Genomic DNA, 24371 nt, shown 5'->3' with positions numbered 1-24371 from the left:
AAGACAACCACACCAAGTCCCCAACACGAAGGCGAGGACCAACCCGACGCTGGCAGTTAGCAAACCGCTGAGTCCTCTCCTGGGACAAATTCAAATTGTCCACCACTTGTTCCCAAATCCGATACAACCGATCCACCACAGCATCTACTCCAGGACAATCCGAAGACTCCACCTGACCAGAAGAAAAAGGGGATGAAACCCCGAATTGCAAAAGAAAGGGGAAACCAAAGTGGCAGAACTGGCCCGATTATTAAGAGCAAACTCCGCCAACGGCAAAAAGGCAACCCAATCATCCTGATCCGCAGACACAAAACACCTCAAATACGTCTCCAAAGTTTGATTAGTTCGCTCCGTCTGGCCATTAGTCTGAGGATGGAAGGCAGACGAAAAAGACAAATCAATGCCCAACCTGGCACAGAATGCCCGCCAAAATCTAGAAACGAACTGGGTACCCCTATCAGAAACGATATTTTCAGGAATACCATGCAAGCGAACCACATTTTGAAAAAACAAAGGAACCAACTCAGACGAGGAAGGCAACTTAGGCAATGGCACCAAATGAACCATCTTAGAAAAACGGTCACACACCACCCAGATAACAGACATCCTCTGAGAGACAGGAAGATCAGAAATAAAGTCCATCGAGATGTGCGTCCAAGGCCTCTTCGGAATAGGCAAGGGCAACAACAACCCGCTAGCCCTAGAACAACAAGGCTTGGCCCGAGCACACACATCACAAGACTGCACAAAAACACACACATCACGAGACAGAGATGGCCACCAGAAAGATCTAGCCACCAAATCCCTGGTACCAAAAATTCCAGGATGACCCGCCAGCGTAGAAGAATGAACCTCCGAGATGACTCTACTGGTCCAATCATCAGGAACAAACAGTCTACCAGGTGGACAGCGATCAGGTCTATCCGCCTGAAACTCTTGCAAAGCACGTCGCAGATCTGGGGAAATAGCGGATAATATCACCCCATCCTTAAGGATACCTGTAGGTTCCGAATCACCAGGGGAATCAGGCTCAAAACTCCTAGAAAGGGCATCCGCCTTCACATTCTTAGAACCTGGTAGATATGAGACCACAAAATTAAACCGAGAGAAAAACAACGACCAGCGCGCCTGTCTAGGATTCAGGCGCCTGGCAGACTCAAGATAAATCAGATTCTTGTGATCAATCAAAACCACCACCTGATGTCTAGCACCCTCAAGCCAATGACGCCACTCCTCAAATGCCCACTTCATGGCCAAAAGCTCCCGATTACCGACATCATAATTTCTTTCGGCGGCAGAAAATTTTCAAGAAAAGAACGCACAAGGTCTCATCACTGAGCAATCGGAACTTTTCTGCGACAAAACCGCCCCCGCTCCGATCTCGGAAGTATCGACCTCAACCTGAAAGGGGAGAGAGACATCGGGCTGGCGCAACACAGGGGCAGACGAAAAGCGGCGCTTAAGTTCCCAAAAGGCCTCCACAGCGGCAGAGGACCAATTGGCAACATCAGCACCCTTCTTAGTCAAATCCGTAAGAGGCTTAGCGACACCAGAAAAACCAGTTATAAATCGACGATAAAAATTAGCAAAGCCCAAGAACTTCTGAAGACCCTTTAGAGAAGTAGGCTGCGTCCAGTCACAAATAGCCCGAACCTTGACAGGGTCCATCTCAACAGAAGAAGGGGAAAAAATGTACCCCAAAAAGGAAATCTTTTGAACCCCAAAAACACACTTAGAACCCTTTACACACAGAGAATTCTCCCGCAAGACCTGAAAAACCCTCCTGACCTGCTGAACATGAGACTCCCAGTCCTCAGAAAAAATCAAAATATCGTCCAAATACACAATCATAAATTTATCCAGATATTCACGGAAAATATCATGCATAAAGGACTGAAAAACTGAAGGCGCATTAGAAAGGCCGAAAGGCATTACTAAATACTCAAAGTGGCCCTCAGGCGTATTAAATGCGGTTTTCCACTCATCCCCTTGCTTAATTCGCACCAAATTATACGCCCCACGGAGATCAATCTTGGAGAACCACTTAGCCCCCCTTATGCGAGCAAACAAATCAGTAAGCAGCGGCAACGGATACTGATATTTGACAGTAATTTTATTCAGGAGTCGATAATCAATACAAGGCCTCAGCGAGCCATCCTTTTTAGAGACAAAGAAAAACCCAGCTCCTAAAGGTGATGAAGAAGGACAAATATGTCCCTTTTCCAGGGACTCCTTAACATATTCTCGCATGGCAGCATGCTCAGGTACAGATAGGTTAAACAAACGACCCTTTGGAAATTTACTGCCTGGAATCAGATCTATGGCGCAATCACACTCTCTGTGGGGAGGGAGAGAACCAATTTTAGGCTTTTCAAAAATATCCCCAAAATCCGACAAAAATGCAGGAATCTCAGAGGGAATAGATGACGAGATAGGAACCAAAGGTATGTCCCCATGAGCCCCCCGACATCCCCAGCTTAACACAGACATAGTTTTCCAGTCCAGTACTGGGTTATGAGATTGTAACCATGGTAATCCAAGCACTAAAACATCATGTAAATTATACAACACGAGGAAGCGAATCATCTCCTGATGGTCTGGAGTCATACGCATAGTCACTTGCGTCCAGAACTGTGGTCTATTACAAGCCAGAGGTGTAGAATCAATACCCTTCAGAGATATAGGAACTTCCAGAGGCTCCAAATCAAACCCACAGCGCCTGGCGAAGGACCAATCCATGAGACTCAGAGCGGTGCCAGAGTCCACATAGGCATCCACGGTAATAACTGATAATGAACAAATCAGAGTTACAGACAGAAGAAATTTAGACTGTAAAGTGCCAATAGAAACAGACTTGTCAACCTTCCTAGTACGTTTAGAGCATGCTGATATAACATGCGCGGAATCACCACAGTAGAAGCACAAGCCATTTTTGCGCCTATAATTCTGCCGCTCGCTTCTTGACAGAATTCTGTCACATTGCATTTTCTCTGGCGTCCCTTCAGAAGATACCGCCAAATGGTGCACGGGTTTGCGCTCCCGCAAACGCCGATCAATCTGAATCGCCATTGTCATGGACTCATTCAGACCTGTGGGCGTAGGAAACCCCACCATGACATCCTTAACGGCATCAGAAAGGCCCTCTCTGAAATTTGCCGCTAGGGCACACTCATTCCACTGAGTAAGCACAGACCATTTACGAAATTTTTGGCAGTATATCTCAGCTTCATCTTGCCCTTGAGACAGGGCTATTAAAGCTTTTTCAGCTTGAATCTCCAAATTAGGTTCCTCATACAGCAACCCTAAAGCCAGAAAAAACGCATCCACATTGAGCAACGCAGGATCCCCTGGTGTCAATGAAAATGCCCAATTTTGAGGGTCACCTCGCAGCAAAGAAATCACAATCTTAACCTGCTGAACAGGATCTCCAGAGGAATGAGGTCTGAGAGAAAGGAATAATTTACAATTACATTTGAAATTCAGAAACCGAGATCTATCTCCGGAAAATACTTCTGGTGTAGGAATCTTAGGTTCAGAAATAGGAGTACGTATAACATAATCTTGTAAATTCTGAACCTTCGTAGCAAGATTATTTAAACCTGCAGCCAAACTCTGAGGGTCCATCCTTAAACCGGAGAGATCAGAGCCATTCAAGGATTAGAAGGAGAGAAAGGCAAGGCTGTAAATAGAGCAGAAATACAACTGAGCCAACTAAGTAGCAAACATGAGAAAAAAAAAAAAAATCTAGACTTCTTTTACTCTCCTTTCTTCTGCCAATTACTTTAACAGTGGCCGGTCATACTGTCATGATTCCCCAATGGCATGGGAACATCAGAAACACAAAAATAACAGACTAGCTCTCGGGTGATGGAAACTCAAGCTGACCGTGACCTAAATCTACCACACAACTAACAGTAGCCAGGAAGCATTCCTACGGCTGCCTAGATGCCATGCGCCAGCCGGAGAACTAACTACGCCTGGAAGAGGAAGGAACAGACCTGGCTTACCTCTAGAGAAATTCCCCAAAGATGATAGTAGCCCCCACGTATATTAACGGTGAGTTCAGAGGAAAAGACATACACAGTATGAAGGTAGATTTAGCAAAGCGAGGTCCACTTACTAGATAGAGGAAGGATACAAAAGAGGACTTCACGGTCAGCTGAAAAACCCTTTCAAAAACCCATCCTGAAATTACTTTAAGACTCCTGTGTCAACTCATGACACAGGAGTGGCAATTTCAGTCCACAAGAGCTTCCAGTAACAGGAAATGACAAAACTGTAAACTGGACAAGAAAAACAAAACAATAAGGACAAGAGTCCACTTAGCTGATCAGCAGACTAGTAGCAGGAACATGCAACTGAATGACTCAGGTTACAATGCTGACCGGCAAGGAAGTGACTGGAGAGCAAGGCTAAATAGGGAACTCCCAAAACTGATGGAAGCAGGTGAGCTGAGGCAGAAAAGCACACACAAGTCTCCAGTACCACCAGCCACCACCAGGGGAGCCAAAAAGCGGATCACAACAGCAATGTCTGTGTCAAGTTGGGGCTGTCAGGGAATTCATGCTGATTCCCCGCCGGTGTCTATTGCTTCCTCTACTCCTTCGGAAGTTCCTGAGTATTTGTCTGATTATCAGGATGTATTCAGCGAGTCCAGGTCCAGTGCTCTGCCTCCTCATAGGGAATGTGACTGCGCCATAGATTTGATTCCAGGTAGTAAATTTCCTAAGGGAAGACTATTTAATCTGTCTGTACCTGAGCATGCCGCAATGCGTTCGTATATCAAGGAGTCTCTGGAGAAGGGGCATATCCGTCCATCCTCTTCCCCTCTTGGTGCGGGATTCTTTTTTGTGGCCAAGAAGGACGGATCTTTGAGACCTTGTATTGACTATCGGCTTCTGAATAAAATCACTGTTAAATTTCAGTATCCTTTGCCTCTGTTGTCGGACTTGTTTGCCTGGATTAAAGGTGCCAAGTGGTTCACCAAGATAGATCTTCGTGGTGCGTACAACCTTGTGCGCATTAAGCAAGGAGATGAATGGAAGACAGCATTTAATACGCCCGAAGGTCATTTTGAGTACTTGGTGATGCCTTTTGGGCTCTCTAATGCTCCCTCAGTGTTTCAGTCCTTTATGCATGATATTTTCCGGAAGTATCTGGATAAATTTATGATTGTTTATCTGGATGATATTCTGGTTTTCTCTGAAGATTGGGACTCACATGTGGAGCAGGTCAGGATGGTGTTTCAGGTTTTGCGTGAGAATGCTTTGTTTGTTAAGGGCTCAAAGTGTCTCTTTGGAGTACAGAAGGTTCCCTTTTTGGGGTTTATTTTTTCCCCTTCTGCTGTGGAGATGGACCCAGTCAAGGTCCGAGCTATTCATGATTGGACTCAACCCACGTCAGTTAAGAGTCTTCAGAAGTTCTTGGGTTTTGCTAACTTCTACCGTCGTTTTATCGCTAATTTTTCTAGCGTTGTTAAACCTTTGACGGATATGACCAAGAAAGGTTCTGATGTTGCTAACTGGGCTCCTGCAGCCGTGGAGGCGTTCCAAGAGTTGAAGCGCCGGTTTACTTCGGCGCCTGTTTTGTGCCAGCCTGATGTCTCACTTCCCTTTCAGGTCGAAGTGGATGCTTCTGAGATTGGGGCAGGGGCCGTTTTGTCGCAGAGAGGCCCTGGTTGCTCGGTAATGAGACCATGTGCCTTCTTCTCTAGGAAGTTTTCGCCTGCTGAGCGGAATTATGATGTTGGCAATCGGGAGCTGCTGGAAATGAAGTGGGCATTTGAGGAGTGGCGTCATTGGCTCGAGGGTGCTAAGCATCGTGTGGTGGTCTTGACTGATCACAAAAATTTGATGTATCTCGAGTCTGCTAAATGCCTGAATCCTAGACAGGCCCGCTGGTCATTGTTTTTCTCCCGTTTTGACTTTGTGGTCTCGTATTTACCAGGTTCAAAGAATGTGAAGGCTGATGCTCTTTCAAGGAGCTTTGTGCCTGACTCTCCTGGAGTCGCAGAACCAGTTGGTATTCTTAAAGAGGGAGTTATCTTGTCGGCCATTTCTCCTGATTTGCGACGTGTGTTGCAGAGATTTCAGGCTGGTAGACCTGACTCTTGTCCACCTGACAGACTGTTTGTTCCTGATAAGTGGACCAGCAGAGTCATTTCCGAGGTTCATTCCTCGGTGTTGGCAGGGCATCCGGGAATTTTTGGCACCAGAGATCTGGTGGCTAGGTCCTTTTGGTGGCCTTCCTTGTCACGGGATGTGCGGTCATTTGTGCAGTCCTGTGGGACTTGTGCTCGAGCTAAGCCTTGCTGTTCTCGTGCCAGCGGGTTGCTCTTGCCTTGCCTGTCCCGAAGAGGCCTTGGACACACATTTCCATGGATTTCATTTCAGATCTCCCGGTGTCTCAGGGCATGTCTGTCATCTGGGTGGTATGTGATCGCTTTTCTAAGATGGTCCATTTGGTGCCTTTGCCTAAGCTGCCTTCCTCTTCCGATCTGGTTCCTGTGTTCTTTCAGAATGTGGTTCGTTTACACGGCATTCCTGAGAATATAGTGTCTGACAGAGGATCCCAGTTTGTTTCCAGGTTCTGGCGATCCTTTTGTGCTAGGATGGGCATTGATTTGTCGTTTTCGTCTGCCTTTCATCCTCAGACTAATGGACAAACGGAGCGAACTAATCAGACTCTGGAGGCTTATTTGAGGTGTTTTGTTTCGGCAGATCAGGATGATTGGGTGACCTTCTTGCCGTTGGCTGAGTTTGCCCTTAATAATCGGGCTAGTTCCGCTACTTTGGTTTCGCCATTTTTCTGCAACTCTGGTTTCCATCCTCGTTTTTCCTCGGGACATGTGGAGCCTTCTGACTGTCCTGGGGTAGATTCTGTGGTGGATAGGTTGCAGCAGATCTGGAATCATGTGGTGGACAACTTAAAGTTGTCACAGGAGAAGGCTCAGCGTTTTGCCAACCGCCGCCGCGGTGTGGGTCCCCGACTTTGTGTTGGGGATTTGGTATGGCTGTCTTCTCGATTTGTTCCTATGAAGGTCTCCTCTCCTAAATTTAAGCCTCGCTTCATCGGTCCTTACAAGATATTGGAAATCCTTAATCCTGTGTCCTTTCGCTTGGATCTTCCGGTGTCGTTTGCCATTCACAACGTGTTCCATAGGTCTTTGTTGCGGCGGTACGTTGTGCCTGTGGTTCCTTCTGTTGAGCCTCCTGCTCCGGTGTTGGTTGAGGGCGAGTTGGAGTACGTGGTGGAGAAGATCTTGGATTCTCGTCTCTCCAGATGGAGGCTTCAGTATCTGGTCAAGTGGAAGGGCTATGGTCAGGAGGATAATTCCTGGGTGGTTGCTTCTGATGTGCATGCGGCCGATTTAGTTCGTGCCTTTCACGCTGCTCATCCTGATCACCCTGGTGGTCTTGGTGAGGGTTCGGTGACCCCTCCTTAAGGGGGGGGGTACTGTTGTGAATTAGACTTTTTGGCTCCCTCTTGTGGTTACTAGTGATATGACTCTGGGATTGTCTTTCCTCAGTTTGGCACCCACCTGGGTCGTTAGTCCAGGGGTGTTGCTATATAACTTCCTGGATCCTTAGTCCAGTGCCTGGCATCGTTGTAATCAGATCCTTTCTGTTTGCTCCTGTCTGCTGCTCCTTGTTCGTGCAAAATTAAGCTAAGTCCTGCTTCTTTGTTTTTTGGTTATTTGCTTTGCTCTTATTTTTGTCCAGCTTGTACTAAATGTGATTCCTGACCTTGCTGGAAGCTCTAGGGGGCTGGTGTTCTCCCCCCGGGCCGTTAGACGGTTCGGGGGTTCTTGAATATCCAGCGTGGATATTTTGATAGGGTTTTTGCTGACCATATAAGTCATCTTACTATATTCTGCTATTAGCTAGTGGGCCTCTCTTTGCTAAATACCTAGCTCATTCTTACGTTTGTCTTTTCCTCTTACCTCACCGTTATTATTTGTTGGGGGCTTGTATCCAACTTTTGGGGTCTTTTCTCTGGAGGCAAGAAAGGTCTATCTTTTCCCTTCTAGGGTTAGTTAGTTCTCCGGCTGGCGCGAGACGTCTAGAACCAACGTAGGCACATTCCCCGGCTGCTGCTATTTGTGGTGCTAGGATTAGATATATGGTCAGCTCAGTTACCACTGCCCTATGAGCTGGTTTTTTGTGTTTGCTGACTTAGTAATTATTTCTGAGACCCTCTGCCATTGGGGTCATAACACATTTCCCTGTTCTCTAAAAAAGATCCCAAGGATGTAAAGGATGTAGATTAATAAGGTGCGGGTGGTGTGACCCTGTCATTTTCTTGTAGACCTCTTTTTAAGGTATCCTCTACCATTTCCTGTCTCTTTTGGTCTTGTCCTGGTTGCTTTAGATTCAGTGTCTGATATCTCAATGTGCGATAAGGAGATGTCAACTATATGATTGGGGTTATTCCCTGCAAAGGAGTATGCTCTCTTATCCTTCAAGCTAAGCAGATATCTAACAAAATGTTTGTGTTTTCTATCCTTGAATTCAATTTGATATTTCTCAATAGCAGTCTTGAAAGTGGCCTCCCTATTATTGAAATCAGGATTCATCTTATATTTATGGGCCTCCTCTATAAGTTCTTGTAATCTTTTTAAGTGTTTTCCAAGGCGATCCTCTCCTTCTCCAATAGAATATTCACAAAGTGAATAGACGATTGGATGGACTCCTTCTCCCACTTCAGTGGCAGGGAGTTGGACCTAGACCTAAGGGAAGGGGTTATATGAATTAGTAAACCCCTGGGTACAATGTTTTGTTTCATATAATGTTCAAGAGATTGAACCTCCAACCATGACTTAATGTTGTTCTTATATGCTAGAGAAGTAATTCAGAGAAGATAGATTTCAGTGTTGGTTTATCCGTTATAATGTTATCAATGTTCCTTTCGGAAAAACCTTTCCCAGCATCATTCAGCCACTTATTAGTGTTCACCGGTCCTTACAGAAAACTAGCCATAAGAGTCAAGAGAAAAACCAATAGAATAAACAAGGTATGATTACACTCAAACCAAACAAAAACAAGACCTATAAAAATTAGCTTTTATTTTATATGTTTAAAAAGCTCACACATTAAAAACATATAGGTGAGTAGATCAGGCCAGGGTCATAAATAGTCCCATGTGAGGACAAAATTAGTCTATCCAGGAAATAATGGTAGGGACCTGTTGTGGATTCTGTTTGTGGGCTCCCTCTGGTGGTTACTGCTGGTACTGGGTGACTTTGGTGGGTTGCGGCCTTTGGTTTCCACCTGTCCATCAGAGGCTGGGTGTTTCCTATTTTACCTGGCCTTTCTGTCATTCCCTTGCCGGCTATCAATGTATTCAGATGTGCTCTGTTTGGTTCCTGCCTACCTGCTCCCAGATCTTTCAGGATAAGCTAAGTGCTGATTTTCAGTTGTTTGGTTTTTTTTGTCCAGCTTGCTTATTATGTCTCTATGCTAGCTGGTAGCTCTAGTGGACTGAGGTTCTCCCCATGTGCCATGAGTTGGCACATGGGTTCTTGTAATCTCAGGATGGTTTTTTTGATTAGGGTTTTTTGCTGACCGCTCAGTCCCCTTTTGTATCGTTCTGCTTTCTAGTTTACAGCGGGCCTCAATTTGCTAAAACTATATATATCATCTCTATGTGTGTGCCTTCCTCCCATTTCACCATCAATACATGTGGGGGGCAACTATATCTTTTTGGGGTTCATTCCTCTGGAGGCAAGTGAGGTCTTTATTTTCTCTGCAGTACTAGTTAGCTCTTAGGCTGGTGCGTGGCGTCTAGAACCAACGTAGGCACGCTCCCTGGCTATCTCTAGTTGCGTTTGTCAGACGTAGGGCAGCGGTCAGCCCAGGTTCCATCACCCTAGAGCTCGTCCGTTATTTACTTGTACTTTGCTTGTCCTGTGCTATCCCTAGCCATTGGGATTCATGACAGGGACCCTACAAGGGGTTCCCCACCAAGCCAACGCCAACACCCAATTAAAGTGCTTAAGGGCAACAAAAATCTCTGAACCTGATAGGGAACTAACTCTGTAGCCTTCATATGACTATATCTCAGTGGGTGCCAAAATTACACATTTCTCAAACTAAAGTGTACACTGCATAATATAGAAATCCTAAAAGATATATTCAAAAGATAGGATAACTCTTTATTTGTAGCTGCATATAGCAACACAGCCTATTCCAACTAGATAGAAAATAATACCTAGGATAGTATAGAACCAGACATAGGTCATAGTGGGAATGTCTCGACCTGCTGGCTCATCCTTGATCCTTCTGGACAATCCCTCCCAGTAGGTGGCTACCAGTGCCTTGTTGTTCCAGACAAGTTCAAAAGCCAGGGTGCGGATCCTGACAGTGTATTGACCTATGGACAGACTAGCCTGGCACAGTCTGAGGAGGGATGCAGAAGCAGAGGTAGCTCGGCCCGGGTTGTCAAATATCTTGTGAAACACCTCCAGAAAAGCCCTCAGATCCGAGATGATAGGGATGGGGTTATACACAGCCAGGGACTGGCCATCTGGCAATTCTGGCAAATGCCAGAAGGGCCTGTCTGATCGTGGGCCGCCTGTCTGCTACGTTACGTTACATTAAGAGAATTGGTGTTCTCAAGACACCCATACTGTTAAGAGTTGTGACGGAGCACAAAGTCTGTGACTCCGTCACTTATCCCAGCAGGCAATCATTAGAAATATTGGTCATGTAGTAAATCTTGCTTTCCTCCATCCAGGGTAATATTAGTAATATATTCCATCTGGTGCTTGGGGGACAGCATGGGCCTGTGGGATTTCAAATGCCAGTGCTGAATATCACCCCAGTCCGTACCTGTACACAGCTCAGCATTACGAGCTCTGCTGGATCTGCGGCAGAGATAACTGTGATTCTGCTGAACCCAGTAAACCAAGTAATACATTGTTGGAATAAGGATCTCTGTCCCTACATCAAGGTGCTATAAAATTACACAGTAAAAATGTGCTGACAGATTGTCTTTCATAAAGTGTTTAAAATTAATGGACATTCCATTTAAGAATAGTGCTTTCACACAAAACTGAAGATTTCTCTATAATAATATTATACCATATAATGCCACCACTGTGTTTGTTCCTAGCCATCGGTACAATTTATTTTCATTGTCAACATACGAATACAATTTTTCCCTTCTGTTTCTAGTTGTTTCTTGAAAAAGAAATCACTGATGCAATCGTGTAAAAAAGAAACAGATTCACAATGTATAACAGTACAGACCAAGTAAAAGCATTGTACTGCCAGAATTTTATGGACAGAACTAGGTCAATTAAAACAATGTAACAATAGATGCTAAATAAAAATGATCAATGAGCGGTTCGTACTCATTCAGCAAACGCATAAAAGGTAAATCTGCAGTAGTTGGAAGAAAACGCAACTTAGAAACAAAATTTAGATTACAGTAAGGAATTGAGCTGGAAGCTAAGCAGGACCCAACAGACCACTGTGTCCCAGATGCTAGACTGACTAACGCGTCTCTCCCAGCTGCCCGTAGATATATTGTCAGATCCTATTGTTTTTACCAGTCTGATGCCCATCCAGGGTCTTCTATGCTGAATTTTTACTGGTAATTTGTATTTTTATTCAGAGCTAAGTATTTCTTCATAACCAGACAAAACAAACAAAAATTACCCAGAGGGAAAGTAAAGAATTAGCAAATGCTGCCAATTCTACTCACAATCATGGCAGTGTAGAAGTGCAAACCCACAAGCCAAGTAATGCTGGCTGGGCCAGAAGGGACATGTGCCATTAGCACTGTTAAATGAAGTGCCGCTTTGGAATCATTTCAAGGCTAGGGTCACACAAGCGTATATTCTCTCATCCGAGAAAACCGGGTCAATTATGCAAATCACACTCTGATCATAGAGTGATTTCTTTTTTTCAGATGAAGAGAAGATGGAGAAAACTTTTTCTCTATCTTCTCCCTGGTTTCCATGAATATCGGATCAAACTCGGGCATGTTGTGATTAGGGTTGAGCGACTTTCATTTTTTTAAGATCGAGTCGGGTTTTGCGAAACCCGACTTTGTCCAAAGTCGAGTCGAGTGCAGTCGGCCGATTATCGCTAAAAGTCGGGGATCGACCGAAACACGAAACCCAATGCAAGTCAATGGGGAAGCATAGTCGGCAGTGAGTGGAGGCCAGGAAAACACCTACAGTGCCCATTTTAATGCCAAAAACATCCATTCTTGTTTCTGAAGCTTGTCAATCTTAATTAAATTTATAATAATAGTTGGGCATTGGAAATTGGGGGTCATTTGGCAAAAGTTGTGGGGGGTAGGGCTGGTTCAAGGTTTTAGTGGGCCCAGGAAATGTGGACTACGTCACGGCGGTGGAGCAGTGAGAGGTAAGTATGTCAAGTTTGCAAGTGCTGTGATCCTAAGCAAGCAGGGGGGGCCCACTCGTTGGCATTGGCACTGGCACAGGGCCCCTCAAAGTACAGCGGTGTGTTTGCACGGCGGGGGCGCCTCCCACCAGCAGCGACACTTTTGCGTACTCTGAGGGGCCCTGTGCCAGTGACGTCGCCAACGAGTATGCCCCCCCACCTGATGAAGGAACCTGCACTTTCATCTGCACCTTCCTCTTTGTCCCTGTGTAAGGTGGTATAACATGCGGGAAGGGGAACCTTACTTTCAGCAGGGTCAGATCTGGCTGTGTAGAGTGCAAGGGGAATGTAGTGGTCTAGGTCAATGTACCAGCAGACTCATCTAGCAGTGGCTGGGTAATGGGCAGGATGAGGAGGAAACACAGATATAGGGCCAAAGAATAAAGTAGGCTAAATGCAGTTCAAAATTGGTAACAGGACTAAACAGGCGGCATTGCTTTGTTCAGTGGAGTAGCAAACCCAGGAGCAGCAGACACTGTTTTAAGGGCCCAACCACACTAGTAGGCCAAATGCAGTTTAATATCTGCTACTATAGGCCAAAAGCCTAAAGACTGAAGCTCAGCTTTATACAGTGGAGGACAACACCATGGAGCGGCAGACACCGTTAGTAGGCCGTAACCACCAATTTTTTGTTAAAAAAGCACTTAATGAGAGCCAGAAGGTTGAAGCTCAGCTTTATACAGTTGAGGACAACACCAGGGAGCGGCAGACACCGTTAGTAGGCTGTAACCAAAGTTGAAGGCCAAATGCAGTTTAATATCTGATACTATAGGCCGAAAGCCTAAAGACTTAAGCTCAGCTTTATTCAGTTGAGGACAACACCAGGGAGCGGCAAACAGAGGTATTAGGCCCCAACCACCAATTTTTTTAAAAAAAGCACTTAATGAGAGCCAGAAGGTTGAAGCTCAGATTTATTCAGTTGAGGACAACACCAGGGAGCGGCAAACAGAGTTATTAGGCCCCAACCACCAATTTTTTTTAAAAAAAGCACTTAATGAGAGCCAGAAGGTTGAAGCTCAGATTTATTCAGTTGAGGACAACACCAGGGAGCGGCAAACAGAGTTATTAGGCTCCAACCACCAATTTTTTTTAAAAAAAGCACTTAATGAGAGCCAGAAGGTTGAAGCTCAGATTTATTCAGTTGAGGACAACACCAGGGAGCGGCAAACAGAGGTATTAGGCCCCAACCACCAATTTTTTTAAAAAAAGCACTTAATGAGAGCCAGAAGGTTGAAGCTCAGATTTAGACAGTGGAGGAAAATTTGAATTAGGGACTGCAGACAGACTTAGAAGGCTGTCCCCTGTGGACCATGCATCCACCACATTAACCCATTGCGCCGTAATGGACACGTAACCTTCCGTGGCCATGCCTACAGGTCCATGCGTCTGTTGTCAGGTGCACCTTTGTACTCACAGATTGCCAGAGTGCATGGACAATGGAGGTGGTGCTGGTGGAGGGCTGGGATGGCTTTTCTTGCAAAAGAAGTGTCGACTGGGTAGCTCGTAGCGTGGGACAGCATAGTCCATCATGGCTTTTTTAATATTACAAAAAATAAAGAAATAGGCTCTATGCACTTTAAAATAGGTTCCAGGGGTACACGGGCAGCATTGGTGTGGTCAGCGGAGGAGGAGGATTGCAAAGAGGGACCGCAGACAGGCTTACTAGGCCTAAAATAAATAAAAATAGGCTCAAGGCAGTTTTACATCGGTTACATGGATACACAGGCAGCATTGTGGTCAGCAGAGGAGGAGGATTGCAAGGAGGGACCGCAGACAGGCTTACTAGGCCTAAACTAAATAAAAATAGGCTCAAGGCAGTTTTACATCGGTTACATGGATACACAGGCAGCATTGTGGTCAGCGGAGGAGGAAGATTGCAAGGAGGGACCGCAGACAGGCTTACTAGGCCTAAAATAAATAAAAATAGGCTCAAGGCAGTTTTACATTGGTTACATGGATACACAGGCAGCATTGTGGTCAGCGGAGGAGGAGGATTGCAAGGAGGGACCGCAGACAGGCTTACTAGGCCTAAAATAAATAAAAATAGGCTCAAGGCAGTTTTAAATCGGTTACATGGATACACAGGCAGCATTGTGGTCAGCGGAGGAGGAGGATTGCAAGGAGGGACCGCAGACAGGCTTACTAGGCCTAAAATAAATAAAAATAGGCTCAAGGCAGTTTTAAATCGGTTACATGGATACACAGGCAGCATTGTGGTCAGCGGAGGAGGATTGCAAGGAGGGACCGCAGACAGGCTTACTAGGCCTAAACTAAATAAAAATAGGCTCAAGGCAGTTTTACATCGGTTACATGGATACACAGGCAGCATTGTGGTCAGTGGAGGAGGATTGCAAGGAGTGTCTGACACAGTTAGTACTCACAAAAAATAAATAGATGTTAATGTCTCGCAAAACAACAACAAAAAAAAAAAAAGTGTGGCATACTTAGGTACAGGGGTGGGCTCATCTGCTGAGTTTCTGACATAGTAATTTGGCAGTAAGTATTTACTGGTGTCAATATAGGACACTGACCCAGACTACTTTAACTAGCATCATAGATGTCAACAAATTGGTATTGTCAGTGCCAGGCATTGAATGATGTCAACGCATAGGCTAAACATTGGTGGAGCTGTGAGAGATAAGTTTGCACGTGGTAGAGCACAGTTTGAGCTGGGGGGGGTGAGCTCTCTTGTGGCCGGGGGTACCGTCCCAGGGCCCCTCATGTTACAACGGTGTGTCTGACGTTGGGTGCGCGCCACCACCGCCAGAGACACTTTATTGTACTATGAGGGACCCAGTGGCAGTGCCGTCGACCAAAAGCGGGCACACCCACCTCTTCAGACAAACGGCGGAGTTTTTCCATTGAGGGAGGTGTAAACATGTTGTATGCTGGACAAACAGCTGCTGCAAATTAAGAGATTGGAACACTCAGTAAGACCAGTCCACAAGCAAGACCTTTTTATAGGAAAGCTAGGTGTCAGCCGGGAAAGGTGGGGCAAAATAATTTGAAATCCAGGAGTGGTTCATTTTAATGAAGGTTAGATCATCCACATTTTGGGTAGCCAGACGAGTCCTTTTTTTGGTTAATATTGAACCAGCAGCACTGAATACTCTTTCTGATAGCACACTAGCTGCTGGGCAAGCAAGCTCCTGCAATGCATATTCTGCCAATTCAGGCCAGGTGTCTAATTTGGATGCCCAGTAATCAAATGGGAATGACGGTTGAGGGAGAACATCGATAAGGGATGAAAAATAGTTGGTAACCATACTGGACAAATGTTGTCTCCTGTCACTTTGAATAGATGCTGCAGTACCTGTCCTGTCTGCGGTCATTGCGAAATCGCTCCACAACCTGGTCAGAAAACCCCTCTGTCCAACGCCACTTCTGATTTGTGCACCTCTAACACCTCTGCCCTGTACCCCCCTGCAGCTCGTGTGAGAACCATCACCGGCACTGTGTGCTGGGAATGCCTGAATCAAACGGTCTACAAGAGTAGCTTGTTTGGTTGCTAATATTTGTTCGAGGTTCTCATGTGGCATAATATTTTGCAATTTGCCTTTATAGCGAGGGTCAAGGATGCAGGCCAACCAGTAATCGTCATCGCTCATCATTTTAATAATGCGTGGGTCCCTTTTGAGGATACGTAAGGCATAATCCGCCATGTGGGCCAAAGTTCCAGTTGTCAAATCTGCGGCTGTGCTGGTTTGAGGGGCAGTTACAGGCAAATCTACATCACTTGTCTCCCTTAAAAAAACAGAACCCGGCCTTGCAACGCCACTAATTTCTGTTGGCCCAGGAGAAGCTTCCTCATTAAAAAAGTACTCATCCCCATCATCCTCCTCGTCCTCCTCCTCCTCTTCGCCCGCTACTGCGTCCTCTACACGGCCCTGACCAGACAATGGCTGACTGTCATCAAGGCTTTCCTCTACCTCGGCTGCAGACGCCTGCTCCTTTATGTGCGTCAAACTTTGCATCAGCAGACGCATTAGGGGGATGCTCATGCTTATTATGGCGTTGTCTGCACTAACCAGCCGTGTGCATTCCTCAAAACACTGAAGGACTTGACACAGGTCTTGTAGCTTCAACCACTGCACAACTGACAACTCCATGTCTGCCATCCAACTGCCTGCCCGTGTATGTGTATCCTCCCACAAAAACATAACAGCACGCCTCTGTTCGCACAGTCTCTGAAGCATGTGCAGTGTGGAGTTCCACCTTGTTGCAACGTCGATGATTAGGCGATGCTGGGGAAGGTTCAAAGACCGCTGATAGTTCTGCATATGGCTGGAGTGTACGGGCGAACGGCGGATATGCGAGCAAAGTCTGCGCACTTTGAGGAACAGGTCTGGTAACCCCGGATAACTTTTCAGGAAGCACTGCACCACCAGGTTTAAGGTGTGAGCCAGGCAAGGAATGTGTTTCAGTTGGGAAAGGGCTATGGCAGCCATGAAATTCCTTCCGTTATCACTCACTACTTTGCCTGCCTCAAGATGTACAGTGCCCAGCCATGACTGAGTTTCTTTCTGCAAGAACTCGGACAGAACTTCCGCGGTGTGTCTGTTGTCGCCCAAACATTTCATTGCCAATACAGCCTGCTGACGCTTGCCACTAGCTGTCCCATAATGGCACACCTGGTGTGCAACAGTGGCAGCTGCGGATGGAGTGGATGTGCGACTGCGGTCTGTGGACGAGCTCTCGCTTCTGCAGGAGGAGGAGGAAGAGGAGGAGGGGGGGCGAACGCCTACAGCCAACTCTTTCCTTGACCGTGGGCTAGGCAGAACTGTCCCAATATTGCTGTCCCCTGTGGACCCTGCATCCACCACATTCACCCAGTGTGCCGTGATGGACACGTAACGTCCCTGGCCATGCCTACTGGTCCATGCATCTGTTGTCAGGTGCACCTTTGTAGTCACAGACTGCCTGAGTGCATGGACGATGCGGTCTTTAACATGCTGTTGGAGGGCTGGGATGGCTTTTCTAGAAAAGAAGTGTCGACTGGGTAGCTCGTAGCGTGGTACAGCGTAGTCCATCAGCGCTTTGAAAGCTTCGCTTTCAACTAACCGGTAGGGCATCATCTCTAATGAGATTAGTCTAGCAATGTGGGCGTTCAAACCCTGTGTACGCGGATGCGAGGATGAGTACTTCCTTTTCCTAACAAGAGTCTCATGTAGGGTGAGCTGGACTGGAGAGCTGGAGATCATGGAACTAGCGGTGGTGCCGGTGGACATGGGTGACTGAGAGAGGGTTGGAGATGGTATTCTTGCCGGTGCCCTACATGCAGTGTTTCCTACTGCGAACCTGGTGATTCCCTGACTGCTTTGGCCTGGCGACGAAAGCTGCACAGATACTGCAGGTGGTGCGGGAAATGGTGGGTTTACAGTGAGGAAAGGGATGTAGCGTTGCTGACTAGCTTCATTGGCCGAGGGTGCTGCAACCTTTAGGGACATTTGGTAGTTAGTCCAGGCTTGCAAATGCATGGTGGATAAATGTCTATGCATGCAACTTGTATTTAGACTTTTAAGATTCTGACCCCTGCTTAAGGTAGTTGAACATTTTTGACAGATGACTTTGCGCTGATCATTTGGATGTTGTTTAAAAAAATGCCAGACTGCACTCTTTCTACTATCGGATACCTTTTCAGGCATTGCAGACTGAGCTTCTTTAACCGAATGGCCACGCTGTCCTCCAACTGGTTTTGGTTTTGCCAAGCGTTTTTGGCCAGATACGAGCCCGGCAGATGGAACCTGTTGTGATGTTGATGCCTGCTGTGGCTCCTCCTCCTCCGCTTCAGAACTACTGCCGACTGCACCCTGTTCCCCCAATGGCTGCCAATCGGGGTCAACAACTGGGTCATCTATGACCTCCTCTTCTATGTCGTGTGCAACTTCGTCTGTGTCACCGTGTAAGCCGGTGGTATAGCGTTCGTGACGGGGCACCATAGTCTCCGCTGGGTTTGATTCTGCCTCACTACACTGCGAGGGCAATGTTCTGGTCTGAGTCAAAGGAACAGCATAGTAATCTGGCTGTGGCTGTGCATCTGTGCACTCCATGTCCGATTCAACTTCTAATGGGCATGGCCTGTTAACTGTTTCACTGTCTAACCCAGGAACGGTATGTGTAAAGAGCTCCATGGAGTAACCTGTTGTGTCGACTGACGCATCCTTCACTGTTGTTCTGGGTGAAGGACACAAGGGAGCGACTTGTTCCTGACCGGGAGCATCCACTGAAGATGCACTGCTCTGACATTTGGCACTTTCCGAGGAGGAGGCGAAAGAGCTAGAGGCAGAGTCAGCAATGAAAGCCAATACTTGTTCCTCCTGCTCCGGCTTCAAAAGTGGTTTTCCTACTCCCAGAAAAGAGAGCGTTCAAGGCCTTGTGTAGCCAGACAACGGACCTGGCTCAACAACTCGAGACTTAGGTGCTGTACTGCTTTTACCACGACCACCTGATGCTCCACCACCACTACCATCATTACCAGCTGACAATGACCGCCCACGGCCACGACCTCTTCCACTAGACTTCCTCATTGTTTGCAAAACGTAACCAAAGTAACGGTATTTGTTACTGTAAAACAACTTATAAGGTGAACTCAAACTTCTGTAGGATTTATATATACCTTTATAGGTGCCTGACACTGAAAGGAAAATCAGGCCCAATGTTACACACTAGGTTTTCTGTGCCCCAATAATTTGAGACAGATGGCACACACAGGACTGGCACTCAAGCAGAAATGCCAATCTTAATCTCCCACTATTTTTTTTTTTCAGGGAGAATTTAAAAAAAAATGGCCCAGTATTACACACTGGTTTTCGGTGGCACACAATGAGAGACAGATGCCACACACAGGACTGGCTCAGAGGCAGACTTGCCAATCTTTATCTCCCACTATTAATTTTTTTTTAACAGGGAGAATTTACCAAAAAAAAAAATGGCCCAATATTACACACTGGTTTTCAGTGGCACACAATGAGAGACAGATGCCACACACAGCACTGGCACAGAGGCAGACTTGCCAATCTTTATCTCCCACTATTAATTTTTTTTTTAACAGGGAGAATTTACCCCCCCCAAAAAAAATGGCCCAGTATTACAAACTGGTTTTCGGTGGCACACAATGAGAGACAGATGCCACACACAGGACTGGCACAGAGGCAGACTTGCCAATCTTTATCTCCCACTATTAATTTTTTTTTAACAGGGAGAATTTACCCCCCCCAAAAAAAGGCCCAGTATTACACACTGGTTTTCGGTGGCACACAATGAGAGACAGATGCCACACACAGGACTGGCACAGAGGCAGACTTGCCAATCTTTATCTCCCACTATTAATTTTTTTTTAACAGGGAGAATTTACCCCCCCCAAAAAAAATGGCCCAGTATTACACACTGGTTTTCGGTGGCACACAATGAGAGACAGATGCCACACACAGGACTGGCACAGAGGCAGACTTGCCAATCTTTATCTCCCACTATTAATTTTTTTTTTAACAGGGAGAATTTACCCCCCCCTCAAAAAAATGGCCCAGTATTACACACTGGTTTTCGGTGGCACACAATGAGAGACAGATGCCACACACAGGACTGGCACAGAGGCAGACTTGCCAATCTTTATCTCCCACTATTAACTTTTTTTTTAACAGAGAGAATTTACCCCCCCCCCAAAAAAAAATGGCCCAGTATTACACACTGGTTTTCGGTGGCACACAATGAGAGACTGATGCCACACACAGGACTGGCACAGAGGCAGACTTGCCAATCTTTATCTCCCACTATTAATTTTTTTTTAACAGGGAGAATTTACCCCCCCCAAAAAAAGGCCCAGTATTACACACTGGTTTTCGGTGGCACACAATGAGAGACAGATGCCACACACAGGACTGGCACAGAGGCAGACTTGCCAATCTTTATCTCCCACTATTAATTTTTTTTTAACAGGGAGAATTTACCCCCCCCAAAAAAAATGGCCCAGTATTACACACTGGTTTTCGGTGGCACACAATGAGAGACAGATGCCACACACAGGACTGGCACAGAGGCAGACTTGCCAATCTTTATCTCCCACTATTAATTTTTTTTTTAACAGGGAGAATTTACCCCCCCCTCAAAAAAATGGCCCAGTATTACACACTGGTTTTCGGTGGCACACAATGAGAGACAGATGCCACACACAGGACTGGCACAGAGGCAGACTTGCCAATCTTTATCTCCCACTATTAACTTTTTTTTTAACAGAGAGAATTTACCCCCCCCCCCAAAAAAAAATGGCCCAGTATTACACACTGGTTTTCGGTGGCACACAATGAGAGACTGATGCCACACACAGCACTGGCACAGAGGCAGACTTGCCAATCTTTATCTCCCACTATTTATTTTTTTTTTTTTTTCAGGGAGAATTTACCCCCCCAAAAAAATGGCCCAATATTACACACTGGTTTTCGGTGGCACACAATGAGAGACAGATGCCACACACAGGACTGGCACAGAGGCAGACTTGCCAATCTTTATCTCCCACTATTATTTTTTTTTTTTACAGGGAGAATTTACCAAAAAAAAAAAAATGGCCCAATATTACACACTGGTATTTGGTGGCACACAATGAGAGACAGATGCCACACACAGCACTGGCACAGAGGCAGACTTGCCAATCTTTATCTCCCACTATTTATTATTTTTTTTTTTTCAGGGAGAATTTACCAAAAAAAAAAAAATGGCCCAATATTACACACTGGTTTTCGGTGGCACACAATGAGAGACAGATGCCACACACAGCACTGGCACAGAGGCAGACTTGCCAATCTTTATCTCCCACTATTTATTTTTTTTTTTTTCAGGGAGAATTAAAAAATAAAAAACAAAAAAAAAACAATATTACACACTAGGTTTTATGTGGCACACAATGAGAGACAGATGCCACACACAGGACTGGCACAGAGGCAGACTTGCCAATCTTTATCTCCCACTATTAACTTTTTTTTTAACAGAGAGAATTTACCCCCCCCCAAAAAAAAAATGGCCCAGTATTACACACTGGTTTTCGGTGGCACACAATGAGAGACTGATGCCACACACAGCACTGGCACAGAGGCAGACTTGCCAATCTTTATCTCCCACTATTTATTTTTTTTTTTTTTTCAGGGAGAATTTACCCCCCCAAAAAAATGGCCCAATATTACACACTGGTTTTCGGTGGCACACAATGAGAGACAGATGCCACACACAGGACTGGCACAGAGGCAGACTTGCCAATCTTTATCTCCCACTATTATTTTTTTTTTTTACAGGGAGAATTTACCAAAAAAAAAAAAATGGCCCAATATTACACACTGGTATTTGGTGGCACACAATGAGAGACAGATGCCACACACAGCACTGGCACAGAGGCAGACTTGCCAATCTTTATCTCCCACTATTTATTTATTTTTTTTTTTCAGGGAGAATTTACCAAAAAAAAAAAAATGGCCCAATATTACACACTGGTTTTCGGTGGCACACAATGAGAGACAGATGCCACACACAGCACTGGCACAGAGGCAGACTTGCCAATCTTTATCTCCCACTATTTATTTTTTTTTTTTTTCAGGGAGAATTAAAAAATAAAAAACAAAAAAAAAACAATATTACACACTAGGTTTTATGTGGCACACAATGAGAGACAGATGCCACACACAGCACTGGCACAGAGGCAGACTTGCCAATCTTTATCTCCCTGCAGTAATCTCAGAAAAGTATGGCAGGCAGCTATAAAAAGGACTGCTGCACACAAAAGTGTGGACAAACAAACAAGATAGCTATGCAGAAAGGAAAAAGCAGTTGGTTTGCACAGCGGCGTACACACACAGCAATGCAGCTATCAGGGAGCCTTCTAGGGCAGCCCAATGAGCTACTGCGCTGAGGAAAAAAAATTTAGCTTCCACTGTCCTGCAAACAAAAGGTGGTGTTGGACAGTGGAAATCGCTACAGCACAAGCGGTTTGGGGGTGAATGTACCCTGCCTAACGCTCTCCCTGCTTCTGACAAAGCGGCAGCAACCTCTCCCTACGCTCAGATCAGCAGCAGTAAGATGGCGGTCGGCGGGAACGCCCCTTTATAGCCCCTGTGACGCCGCAGAAAGCAAGCCAATCACTGCAATGCCCTTCTGTAAGATGGTGGGGACTGAGATCTATGTCATCACGCTGCCCACACTCTGCATCCACCTTCATTGGCTGAGAAATGGCGCTTTTAGCGTCATTGAAACGCGACTTTGGCGCGAAAGTCGCGTACCGCATGGCCGACCCCACACAGGGATCGGGTCGGGTTTCATGAGACGCCGACTTTGCCAAAAGTCGGCGACTTATGAAAATGAACGATCCGTTTCGCTCAACCCTAGTTGTGATTATTTTTCCCTTGACCGGCTCTGTCCTAGATAAAAATCAGACATAGGCACAGCCCCATAGCAGAATATTGGTCCTGCTGCGATCTGATATTTTTTCTGATATTTTGTTGGATCACACCTGGACAGTCATCTGCATGAGCCTTAAAAAGCATATCTACTACGGCAACCAAATTTAGTTCTCTTCTTAAAAATATATTTACGGTAATTTGCTTCAAATTTATTAACAGGAATTACTACTACCTGTAATATTGGGTATAAGGTGTAAAGTTAATACTGGCAATTAGTGTTGAGCATTCCGATACTGCAAATATCGGGTATCGGCCGACATTCGCTGAATCGGAATTCCGATACCGAGTTCCGATATTTTTGTGATATCGGAAATCGGAATCGGAAGTTCCTATAAGTTCCCAGGCGTGTGCGGTGCGTATGGTTCCCAGGGTCTGGAGGAGAGGAGACTCTCCTTCAGGCCCTGGGATCCATATTCATGTAAAAAATAAAGAATAAAAATAAAAAATATGGATATACTCACCCCTCCGACGGACCCTGGACCTCAGCGGTGCAACCGGCAGCCTCCGTTCCTAAGAATGCAATGAGTGTAGGACCTGCGATGACGTCGCAGTCTTGTGATTGGTCGCGTGACCGCTCATGTGACTGCGACGCCATCGAAGGTCCTTCACTCACTGCATTCTTAGGAACGGAGGCAGACGCTTGCACCGGTGAGAGACAGGGTCCGTCGGAGGGGTGAGTATATCCATATTTTTTATTTTTATTCTTTATTTTTTACATGAATATGGATCCCAGGGCCTGAAGGAGAGTTTCCTCTCCTTCAGACCCTGGGAACTATCCAGGATAGCTTCCGATATTTGTGTCCCATTGACTTGTATTGATATCGGGTATCGGTATCGGCGATATCCGATATTTTTTGGATATCGGCCAATCCAATCCGATACCGATACTTTTGAATATCGGAAGGTATCGCACAACACTACTGGTAATGTGAAAAAAAAACATTGTTTTTACTAAAGTAGTTGTCCACTGTACAAAGGACAAACTCCTATAGTGCCATCATTTACTGATCAGCTGGGCTCTGTCAGCAACAATCCCTAGTGTTTGTTAAATGCAACCTAACCAAAATAGGATGATGTAGAGGAGGAGACTCTGATTCCAGTGATTCAGACTCTGCTGCAGATTTGCCAGTTCTCTTAATGCTGAGTTATGAATAACCCTGTGCACACCACTGATTGACGACTTTCTGTGTACACAGTGCATAGGCAGAAAGCTGTTAATCAATGGTGGGTGCGTGGTTATGCAGAGCTCATGGATATAGAACAGTACATAGTAGCGCAGTTTCCTAGTCCTCCACTGATGATATCCTGCAGATAACTCAGTTATTTTATCACAACTGAAGCAAGCAGCCCAAGCAAGTGACATACCATTGGAATCAAAGTCTTTGTCTCTATATCATAGGGAACCTGTCAGCTGACTCATGCTGCCATAAGCTAATGCTGTCATTTCAGACATGTACATTTACCTCTGAAATGCTGAGGCTTTTCATAGAAAGAGTACTTTAAAATGAATGTCATGGAT

Source organism: Ranitomeya variabilis, chromosome 1, assembly GCF_051348905.1.
Source record: "Ranitomeya variabilis isolate aRanVar5 chromosome 1, aRanVar5.hap1, whole genome shotgun sequence".
Taxonomy (NCBI): Eukaryota; Metazoa; Chordata; class Amphibia; order Anura; family Dendrobatidae; genus Ranitomeya; species Ranitomeya variabilis.
This window is presented reverse-complemented; position numbering follows the sequence as displayed.